Source organism: Gopherus flavomarginatus, chromosome 1 (genome assembly GCF_025201925.1).
Source record: "Gopherus flavomarginatus isolate rGopFla2 chromosome 1, rGopFla2.mat.asm, whole genome shotgun sequence".
In the NCBI taxonomy this organism is placed as follows: domain Eukaryota; kingdom Metazoa; phylum Chordata; order Testudines; family Testudinidae; genus Gopherus; species Gopherus flavomarginatus.
In genome coordinates, this window is record NC_066617.1 from 372,307,858 (window position 1) to 372,319,123 (window position 11,266).

Sequence of the window (11,266 nt, forward strand, 5' to 3'; positions counted from 1 at the left end):
ACACCCAAACCATCTTCCCTCTCTCTGGATGAGAGTTACATCAGAGGGGCAGTAAGTAACTTGTCGTGTGTCACCATTGGTTGCAAAAATGTTTTGGCTGTGAAATGTGTGTGTGTTTCTCGTTGTGTCCTGTCCCAGCCTCTGTTTCAGAGACAGCTGGCACAACAGCCCTTGAGCGAACCACCCAATGACCACTGTCTACTCGGATTTTATGGCTGTATTTTGTATAGTTTAGAATGAAGAATAAAGAATAATAATGTAGCATGTAAGAAAGGTTTGGTATGATATGTTTTTGACCATATTCTGCCAGCCACGACCTTTCTGAAAATCAGAAAAGGACAGGCCTCGTGTGCCATTTTAAAGGATTCATCAGCCAGAATCTTGTGTTTAGGCTGTTTCGAGGCAGAATAGACCTTAGGCTATAGGTTTAAAATTAACATTTTGTAATAAGTAAAATAATACAATGACTGTTGTGTGTGTGTTAGAAGATAAGTGTGAAGGCCGCACTGGGCCTTCTAGGGAGAACAAGGACAGACGTAAGGCACCAGGAGATTGCAACGTGCCCCTAGTTGAGATGTCAAAGGAGGCAGATTACGACTCTAAAGATGAGCGAGGCACCTACAATCATGACCCAACAGCTGTGATCAAAACCAGCATGGGTTAACTCCCCTAGAGACTGATGAAGGAATAAGCTAAAAAATAAGAAAAATGATTTAAGGAAAACAAGCTCTCGTCAAATGACGATGATTACAGCATGATGGTCCAATGAAGGAACATCCTATATAAACAGCGTGCCTTGCCATAGATTTTTGGTTCATCCTGCCAAGACTTTCCCCGAGCATCGTGTCACGAATGGCAGAACCTGGGTCCTTCCTACCTGCGATCAACCTCTTTGGCTACTAGGTTCTCTGGACTCTGGACTGGTAACTATAATGTTGACGGGTGGGACTGTTAAAGGTACGAAGGCACTTCAGCACAGCTTTATTGTTCGACAAAGCACGGTACTAGTATCCCCCAGACTCTAGTAGACCACTAATAATGTATGCCAGTAAGAATGGACCAGTGAACAGTGGGACTTTCCATTCCTCCCTAGGATAGACAGAGACACTCCCTTTAGGCTCCATTTCATACATCAATACAAACAAAGTTACATACTGACCTCTAATGTAGTTATTGACACCCCCTCGTCGTAGCTGGATACCACTCATCACTTTGTACATCTTTTCCCATCACACTGTCATCCTGACCTATATTTAGGATTTGGTCATTGTGTTCCTCTTATCTTGTAGGGAAGGTGTTGGTATGGAAATGTTCTGGTACCACCCTTCTGGATGTGTTTGCCTGAGTGCTCTGTGCCCAGCACCGTCTTAGAAATGTGTGCATTTGAATATCAGCCCTGTGCTAGCCAGATTCTGTGAGCAGGGCCTGCCTCTAGCTCACGCACCTAATTTTGCTTTATATCAACAAGACTTTGATTACTTTGCTCAGGCCTTCACATCTCAACTAGGCCTCTAACACAAGGGCTTATGTCTCAGGCTCTCTTCCTACCACTTTCCCCAGTACAATGTGTTACTGGATTTACTGTCACACATGTACAGGCAGTTGTCTCACAATGCAGTTTTTGATGGTATCTATGATTCTGTCAACAAATGCATTCCAGTCCTAGCTGACACTCGAGTTCTCACTGATTTTCTCTTTTGCTGTTAGTTACAGGAAACTGAATAGAAGATCCAAGTGATGGTAAATGATGCCAGCTGACAATCACACTGTTTTTTGACCCTGTAACTTACATCCTGACTGGATCCCAGGTACAGAGAGTCTCATTTCTGGATCGCCATCCCCTTCTGTCTTATTTACGTTGGGTCACTTTTTGCGAACTCTCTCCTACTATTCATCATATTAACAGAACAAAGCCTCCATGAGCCCATGTATCTATTCGTGTCCATGCTGGCCGCTGCTGATCTGCTGTTATCTACCACAACAGTGCCCAAAATGCTGGCTGTCTTCTGGTTTAGAGCAGGGGAAATTTCTTTTGCTGCCTGCCTGACCCAGATGTTTTTCATACATGTCAGTTTTATTGCCGAGTCGGCCATCCTACTGGCCATGGCATTTGATCGGTACGTTGCCATCTGCGACCCCCTGAGATACATCATACTAACCAAGTCTGTGATCGGGAAGATGGGGCTGGCAGTTGTCACAAGAAGTTTCTGTATCATTTTCCTCTCATCATTCTCATGAAACAGCTGAAGTTCTGCAGAACCAACCTCCTGCCTCACCCTATTGTGAGCATATGATCATAGCCCGGCTGGCCTGCGACGACATCACAGTCCACGTCTGGTATGGTGTAGCTGTGGCTATTTTAGTAATTGGTTCAGATATTGTGCTCATTGCTGTATCATATGGGTTGATCCTCAGGGCCGTCTTCCTGCTCCCCTCCAAGGAAGCCCGGCTCAAGGCTCTCCGCACCTGCGGCTCCCATGTCTGTGTCATACTGATGTTCTACGTGCCAGCTGTTTTCTCCTCTTTAGCACACCAGTTTGGGCACATCATCCCGGGTTATATTGTCAACCTATTGGCCAACCTCTATGTGCTCATTCCCCCCATGTTAAACCCCATCGTTTATGGGGTGACAACAAAAGAGATCCTGAAACGGGTGATCAATGTCTTTTATCGATGCTGGAGCAGAAGCTCGGTACCGAGCTAAAGGAGGAACACAAAATGCTTTGAGACTTGGAAATTAAAGCCAAGTTTTCATTAGAACTCTAGGGGTATTTTTACTATGTACTTACACTGTGTAAGCTCGAAAGCTGGTCTCTCATCAACAGAATTTGGGTCCAATGAAAGCTCTTTACTCCCCCACTTTGTCTCTCTAATATCCTGCGACTGACATGGTACAACAACACTGCACACTGCCACAGAAGGCAGCCAGACCAAGTGAGACTTGTTTTAAATTGAAGGGAAATAGCAAAACAAGAAGAACAAAGGTAAACATCAGCATGAGAGAGAGCACAGTGTGTGCATCTCCTGTCTGACAAACTGCAGCTGAGCTGGACTCTTAATGGAAACAGAAAGCAGCAGCTAAGGGAGCTATGCCATAGGCCAGTGGGAAGTGCACTGGGCTGCACATTGAAAGACAAGGGCTCTAGTGTTGGTTCTGGCCAACCTGCTGTGTCACCTTGGGTTAGTTTCTTTCCTTCTCAAACTCCTAAATCCTTCTCAGGGTCACAGCTTTGCCGGCCTCCGTCCCCCATTCCGTATCCAAGGCCTGTGTTCCACGTACCTTGTGTTTTGCTGCCTCATGGCATTTTGCGTGGATGGGCTCGGCTTCCCCATGCTGATCTCGCTCTCTTCCCTACACTCGTGGCTTCGTAGGGGTGGCTGGGTGGGAGAGAGGCCAGGGGGTCCTGTGGCCTGGTGCCTGGGCGAGGGGCTCATTTGCACATGATCTCTGATCCCCATGACTGTGGGAGAGATAGAGGAAGAATAGAATCGTGTGTGTGTGATTAGCTGTTTCTTACCTCGTGCTAAGGAATGTTTTGCTGCTGAGGAGAACTTGCCGACTCCTTCTGGGGCTTGGAGGCTTGTTTGACCTTCTGCTAACGTCACACAACATCCAGCAGAAATGCTGTGGGAATCTTTTTTCCTTTATTCTCACCTTCCATTCCTGCAGCTGTTGAGAAGAAATGTCTGATAAGAACATAAGAACGGTATATACTGGGTCAGGCCAAAGGTCCAGCTAGCGCAGTGTCCCATTTTCCAATAATGGCTAGTGCCAGGTGCTTAGGGTGGGTGAACAGAACAGGACAAACATCAAGTGATCCATCCCCTCTCAGCTCATCCTGGTTTCTGGTGGTCAGAGGTTTTGTGACACCAGCAGCAAGGGCTTGCATCCCCAACCATCTTGGCTTATAGCCATTGATGGACCTATCCCCCATTAACTTATCTAATTCTTTTTTTAATTCTTTGGCCACCACAACATCCCCTGGCAATGAGTTCCACAGGTTAGCTCTGTGCTCCATGAAAAAAAATACTTTCTCTTGTTTTTATTAAATATACTGTTTATTTACTTTGTCAGGTAACCCTTGGCTTTTGCATTGTGTATATAAGTAAATAACATGATTTTATAGACCTTTGTCATATCCCCCTTTAGTTGTCTCTTCTAAGCTGAACAATCTAAGACTTTTTAGTCTCTCCTCACATGGAAACCATTCTATACCTTTATTCATTTTTTGTTGCCCTTCTCTGAACCGTTGCAAGTTACACAATAACTTTTTTGAGATGTGGCTACTACAACTGGACACACTACTGAAGATGTGGGTGTACCATGGATTTATACACTGGCAATATGATATTTTCTCTCCATTTTCTAATGATTCTTAACAGTCTATTAGCCTTTTTGACCACAGCTGTGCCTAGAGCAAAAGTTATCAGAGAACTGTCCACGGTGACTCTATGATCTCTTTATTGAATGGCAATAGCTAATTTAGACCCCATCCTTATTTATGTGAAGTTAGGATTATTTTTTCTAGTGCACATCATTTTGCACTTATCAATGCTGAATTTCACCTGCCATTTTGTTGCCCAGTCATCCAGTTTTGTGAGATCTCTTTGTAACTTTTCTCAGTCAACTTTCGATTTAACTATCTCGAATGATTTTGTATCCTTGCAAACTTTGCCACTTCACTGTTCACTCTCTTTTCCAGATCATTAAGGAATGTGTTGAACAGCACTGGTCCCAATATAGATCCATGGGGGGACTTTGCTGTTTACCTTACTCTATTGTGAAAATGGACCATTTATTCCTACGCTTTGTTTCGAAGATTAGGGTTGGAAGAGACCTCAGACAGTCATCTAATCCAACCACCTGCTCAAAGCAGGACCAACCCCAACTAAATCATCCTAGCCAGGGCTTTGTCAAGCAGGGCCTTAAAAACCTCTAAGGATAGAGATTTTACCACCTCCCCAGGTAACCCATTCCAGTGCTTCACCACCCTCCTAGTGAAATAGTTTTTCCAAATATCCAACTTAGACCTCCCCCACTGCAACCTGAGACCATTGCTCCTTGTTCTGTCATCTGCCACCACTGACAACAGCCAAGCTCCTTCGTCTTTGGAACTCCCTTTCAGGTAGTTGAAGGCTGCTATCAAATCCCCCCTTATTCTTTTCTTCTGCAAACTAAACAAGCCCAGTTCCCTCAGCCTCTCCTCATAAATCATGTGCCCCTGCTCCCTAATCATTTCTCTTGCTCTCCACTGGACTCTCTCCAATTTGCCCACATCTGTTCTGTAGTAGGGGGCCCAAAATTGGACCCATTACTCCAGATGTGTCCTTTCCAGTGCCAAATAGAGGAGAATAATCACTTCCCTTGATCTGCTAGCAATGCTCCTACGAATGCGGCCCAATGTCCCATTATCCTTCTTGGAAAGAAGGGTGCACTGTCAACTCATATCCAGCTTCTCATCCACTGTAATCCCCAGGTCCTTTTCTGCAGAACTGTCGCTTAGCCAGTCGGTCCCCAGCCTGTAGAAATGCCTGGGATTCTTCCATCCTAAGGGAAGGACTCTGCACTTCTCCTTCTTGAACCTCATCAGATTTCTTTTGGCCCAATCCTCTAATTTGTCTAGGTCACTCTGGACCCTACCCCTACCCTCCACCGTTTCTACCTCTCCCCCCAGCTTAGTGCTATCTGCAGACTTGCTGAGGGTGCAATCCATTCCATCATCCAGATCATTAATGAAAATGTTGAACAAAACTGGCCCCAGAACCAACCCCTGGGGCACTCCGCTTGATACCAGCTGCCAACTAGACATTGAGCCGTTGATCTCTACCCATTGAGCCCGACGATCTAGCCAGCTTTATATCCACCTTATAGTCCATTCATCCAGCCCGTATTTCTTTCACTTGGTGGGAAGAACACTGTGGGAGACGATATCAAAAGCTTTTCGAAAGTCAAAATATCTAAAGCCACTAACCGTCACCTACAGCCCCCAACTAAAACCCTCCAGCACATCATCAAGGATCTACAACCTATCCTGAAGGACGATCCCTTATTCTCACAGACCTTGGGAGACAGGCCAGTCCTCACTTACAGACAGCCCCCCAACCTGAAGCAAATACTCACCAGCAAGTGCACCCCACAGAACAAAAACACTAATCCAGGAACCAAACCCTGCAACAAACCCCGGTGCCAACTCTGTCTGCATATCTATTCAAGGGACACCATCATAGGACCTAACCACATCAGCCACAACATCAGGGGCTCGTTCACCTGCACATCTACCAATGTGATATGTGCCATCATGCGCCAGCAATGCCCCTCTGCCATGTACATTGGACAAATCGGACAGTCTCTACGCAAAAGAATAAATGGACACAAATCTGACATCAGGAATTACAACATTCAAAAACGTAGAAGAACACTTCAACCTCCCTGGTCATTCAATAACGGACTTAAAAGTGGCAATTCTTCAATAAAACATCTTCAAAAACAGACTGTAACTTGAAACTGCAGAACTGGAATTAATTTGCAAACTGGACACCATCAAATTCGGCCTGAATAAAGACTGGGAGTGGATTGTGTGATGTTTCAATCTATGTGATGTTATGAAAGTATGCTGATGAGTGTGAATATAATGTAACTAAAATATGCTTCATGCAAAAGGTCTCTTGTAAGGTATCATTACAAAGCGTATAATCTACTGAGCGTGGTCATCCTATTTGAATAAATGTATCACTTGTATCTGAAACTAGAAATATGAAATATAACTCTGAGGTCTTATTGTAGTTATGCAAAGTGTGGGCCATTAATGTTGATTTGGAATCTTAATGTCTCCCATTAATCAGGACAATTGACTGTAAAGATGGCTCTGTTTTACTTGTAAGTCTTCCTATATACTGGGGGCTGGCAAGTGGGTAATGACGTCTTAAAGTGACATGTGATCATGTCACCTGAACTGGAATCCATCTTTAACCTGATGTTTCTCCACTGAGAAGGAGCAGGTGGGAACCCAGAGAGAGGCAAAAGGATTCCCGCCTTATGCAAAAGATGTTTAAGTGGGTGGAACAGAATAAAAGAGGCGTCAATCATGAGGAATCCCCTAGCTACCACCAGAGTTGGAACAAGAGCTGCACCAGGGAAAGGATTGTGCCTAGACTAGGAAGGTGTCTAGTCTGTGACAGAAGCTTACTGAAACATCTCTGAGGGTGAGATTTTATCTCTATTCATTTTTCTTACTGCATTAGGTTTAGACTTGTGTGTTTTATTTTATTTTGCTTGGTAATTCAATTTGTTCTGTCTGTTACTACTTGGAACCACTTAAATCCTACTTTCTGTATTTAATAAAATCACTTTTTACTTATTAATTAACCCAGAGTATTTATTAATACCTGTGGGGGGTGCAAACAGCTTTGCATATCTCTCTATCAGTGTTATAGAGGGCGAACAATTGATGAGTTTACCCTGTATAAGCTTTATACAGGGTAAAATGGATTTATTTGGGGTTTGAGCATCTGAGTGTTAAAGATAGGAACACTTCTTAACCTGATTTCAATTAAGCCTACAGCTATTAGGGGATATGGGTCAGACCTGGGACGGGGTTTGCTGCACACTAGCGGATCTGGCTCAAACCAGGCAGGGCACTGAAGTCCCAATATGGGAAGACAGGGAAGGCAGGGGCAGAAGTAATCTTGGGACATTAGTTGGCAGCCCCAAGGGAGTATCTGTGATCCAACCCGTCACAGATGGGTCATTACAAAACTTAATTTTGCCTTACTAATTTTCCCCTACAGTTACTCATACTTTCTTGTCAACTGTTTGAAATGGGCCACCCTCATTACCACTTCAAAAGTGATTTTCCCTCCCTTGGTATTCTGCTGATAATTAAATTGTCTTGTTAGTCTGATCCCCCACCTGGTAAGCCAACTCTCATCTTTTCATGTACTATGTATAAATATATCTGCTTTTGTGTTTTCCACTCCATGCATCTGATGAAGTGGATTCTAGCCCACGAAAGCTTATGCCCAAATAAAGGTGTTAGTCTCTAAGGTGGCACAAGGACTCCTTGTTGTTTCTGCTGATACAGACTAACACGACTGCCACTCTGAAAGATATATCTCATCCACCACTTTCCCCAAATCCACAGAGCCAGTTATCTCATCATAGAAGGCAATCAGGTTGGTCAGGCATGACTTGCCCTTGGTGAATCCATGTTGACTATTCCTGATCACCTTCCTCTCCTCAAAGTGTTTCAAAATGGTTTCCTTGAGGACCTGCTCCATGACTTTTCCAGGGACTGAGGTGAGGCTGTAGTTCCCCAGATTTTCCTTCTTCCTTTTTTTAAAGATGGGCACTACATTAGCCTTTTTCCAATTGTCCTGGACATCCCTCAATTGATGTGTGCATCTCAGTGAACTGTAAATTCACAACCTGTTTAATTTTCTACATTTTCCAGTAGCTTCTGTTTTGTAACCCTAACCCGAACCCTACCCCTACCCCGATGGAGGTTTGTACCTCAATGAACTGGAAGTTCACAGCCTGTTTAGTTTTCCCCATTTTTCCAATAGCTTCTGGTGTATGTGGGGGGGTCCCTCTGGCTCAAGGAGGAAGGAAGGAGGCAGAGAGTTAGTTACAGACCCTGTAACACACCAACTCTAGGTTAGTTGCCTCTTGCTCCCACTGTACATCACTGAAGAACAAGAGAAAAGGATCCTTCCTTTCTCCCCTGGCCAGTCCTGTAACCCCAGGGAGAAGTATCTGCCTGGCAGGGAGATGTAGACCCTGAATGACATCTGTGATGGGATAGCCGGGACCGCTGTGCCCCCTGTGCCTCACAATGCTTTGCTAGTGACCAGCAGAAAACCCCTCCCGGTGCTGTTATCACTCAGCACAACAGCATGTGGAGCCCCACAGCCTGCTAGATTGCATGACTGTTCACAGAGCCACTCATGCATCACACAGGGAAAGGCACCAGAGCCAAGACCCCCACATCTCCCAGCACTGTACATCAGGAATGTACAGTCTTGAGCAGTGCACATGTATTGTTTCACCACTTCATCAATGGAAAGTGGAACATTTTGCTACACACTTCATACAAACAGTAAAACAAATGCATTGACCATAAATGATAGTTTTAAGTAATATTAAGTGATAGGCAAACAGTCAGATTAGTTACTAAAATAAAAGAAAATGTAAGAACACCGTCTAAACTCTCAACCTTGTTAGACTGGGCAACGTCTAGATTAAGCAGTTTTTTCTCACCCCACTGGATATTGCAGTTCATAATAGACAGATGATAGAATCACAGAATCATAGAATCTCAGGGTTGGAAGGGACCTCAGGAGGTTCTTGTCCAATCCCCTGCTCAAAGCAGGACCAGTTCCAACTGAATCATCCCAGACAGGGCTCTGTCAAGGCTTTTTAAAAACCTCTAAGGAAGGAGTTTCCACCACCTCCCTAGGGAACCCATTCCAGTGCTTCACCGCCCTCCTAGTGAAATAGTGTTTCCTAATATCCAACCTAGACCTCCCCCACTGCAACTTGAGACCATTGCTTCTTGTTCTGTCATCTGTCACCACTGAGAACAGTCTTGATCCATCCATCCGAGGAATGGAAAACTTGTCTTATGAAAGGAGACTCAAAGAGCTTGGCTTGTTTAGCCTAACCAAAAGAAGGCTGAGGGGGGATATGCTTGCTCTTTATAAAGATATCAGAGGGATTAATATTAGGGAGGGAGAGGAATTATTTAAGCTTGGTACCAATGTAGACACAAGATCAAATGGGTATAAACTGGACACTAGGAAGTTTAGACTTGAAATTAGATCAAAGTTTCTAACCATTAGAGGAGTGACGTTCTGGAACAGCCTTCCAAGGGGAGTAGTGGGGGCAAAAGACATATCTGGCTTTAAGACTAAGCTTGATAAGTTTATGGAAGGGATGGTATGATGAGATAGCTTAATTCTGGCAATTGATCTTTGATTATCAGAACGTAAGTATGCTCAGTGGTCTGTGATGGGATGTTAGATGGGTTGGGATCTGAGTTACTGCAGAGAATTCTTTCCTGGGTGCTGGCTGGTGAGTCTTGCCCACATGCTCAGGGTTTAGCTGATCGCCATATTGGGGTCGGGAAGGAATTTTCCTCTGGGGCAGATTGGCAGAGGCCCTGGAGGTTTTTCGCCTTCCTCTTCAGCGTGGGACACGGGTCACTTGCTGGTGGATTCTCTGCAGCTTGAGGTCTTCAAACCACAATTTGAAGACTTTAATAACTCAGACATAGGTTAGGGGTTTGTTATAGAAGTAGATGGGTAGGATTCTGTGGCCTGCTTTGTGCAGAAGGTCAGACTAGATGATCATATTGGTCCCTTCTGACCCTAAATTCTATGAGTCTATGAGTTTTTGGAATCTCCTTTCAGATGGTTGAAAGCATCTATCAAATGCCACCTCATTCTTCTCTTCTGCAGACTAAATAATCCCAGTTCCCTCAGCCTCTCCTCATAAATCATGTGCTCCATCTTCCTAATAATTTTTGTTGCCCTCTGCTGGACTCTCCAACTTTTCCACATCCTTCTTGTAGTGTGGGGCCCAAAACTGGACACAGTACTCCAGATGAGGCCTCTCCAGTGTCGAATAGAGGGGAATGATCAAGTCCCTCCATTTGTTGGCAATTCTAATACTTATGCAGCCCACCCTTGAAAAGGATTTCACCCTTGAATCCTGGGCCAGTCCCTTCATTCTTCTTAGTCTCCTTGTTTCTTGCAGCGTAGGTGGTGGCAGGAGAAATGCTAAGTGTGGGGCCCCTGTGTCCTGTTTTATACCCTCAGTCCCATGTGCCTGGAGAGCACCAGTCCAGGCATGTTTGGAGGCATTGCTGAGTCACTGGGAAAGGTTTAGCAGTTCCCCTGGTGTGGCCTCATGCAGGTGAGTCATTGAATTGTAGCTCCCTTGCTGGACAATGGCTGTTGACAGGCTGTTTGACACCCCACCTGAGCACTGGTTACTTTCCTTGTTGTTGTCTCGGAGAGGTAACATCTGGCTGATCCCGCAACTTACAGCATGTTTTAGAGATGACCAGACAACACAATTCTTGTACCTTCATATGCACAAAAAATCTATATATATAGCTAGAATAGTGGCTTTCAGCAGTTCATTACCTTTCCCTTGATAGCTCACATTGCATGATTTTTACGGAAGATCACAATTAATTATAACTGAGGAATATGGGGGTTACAGAATGCTCTCTTAAGGTATAAAATGCTGCAAAATCCACACAGG

At 44.5% G+C, this 11,266-nt stretch overlaps 1 pseudogene; it reads left to right on the forward strand.

Moving 5' to 3' along the window:
- Positions 1 to 574: 574 nt before the first annotated feature.
- LOC127044334 (olfactory receptor 52B2-like) lies at positions 575 to 2,704 on the forward strand (annotated as a pseudogene).
- The last annotated feature ends 8,562 nt before the right edge of the window (positions 2,705 to 11,266 follow it).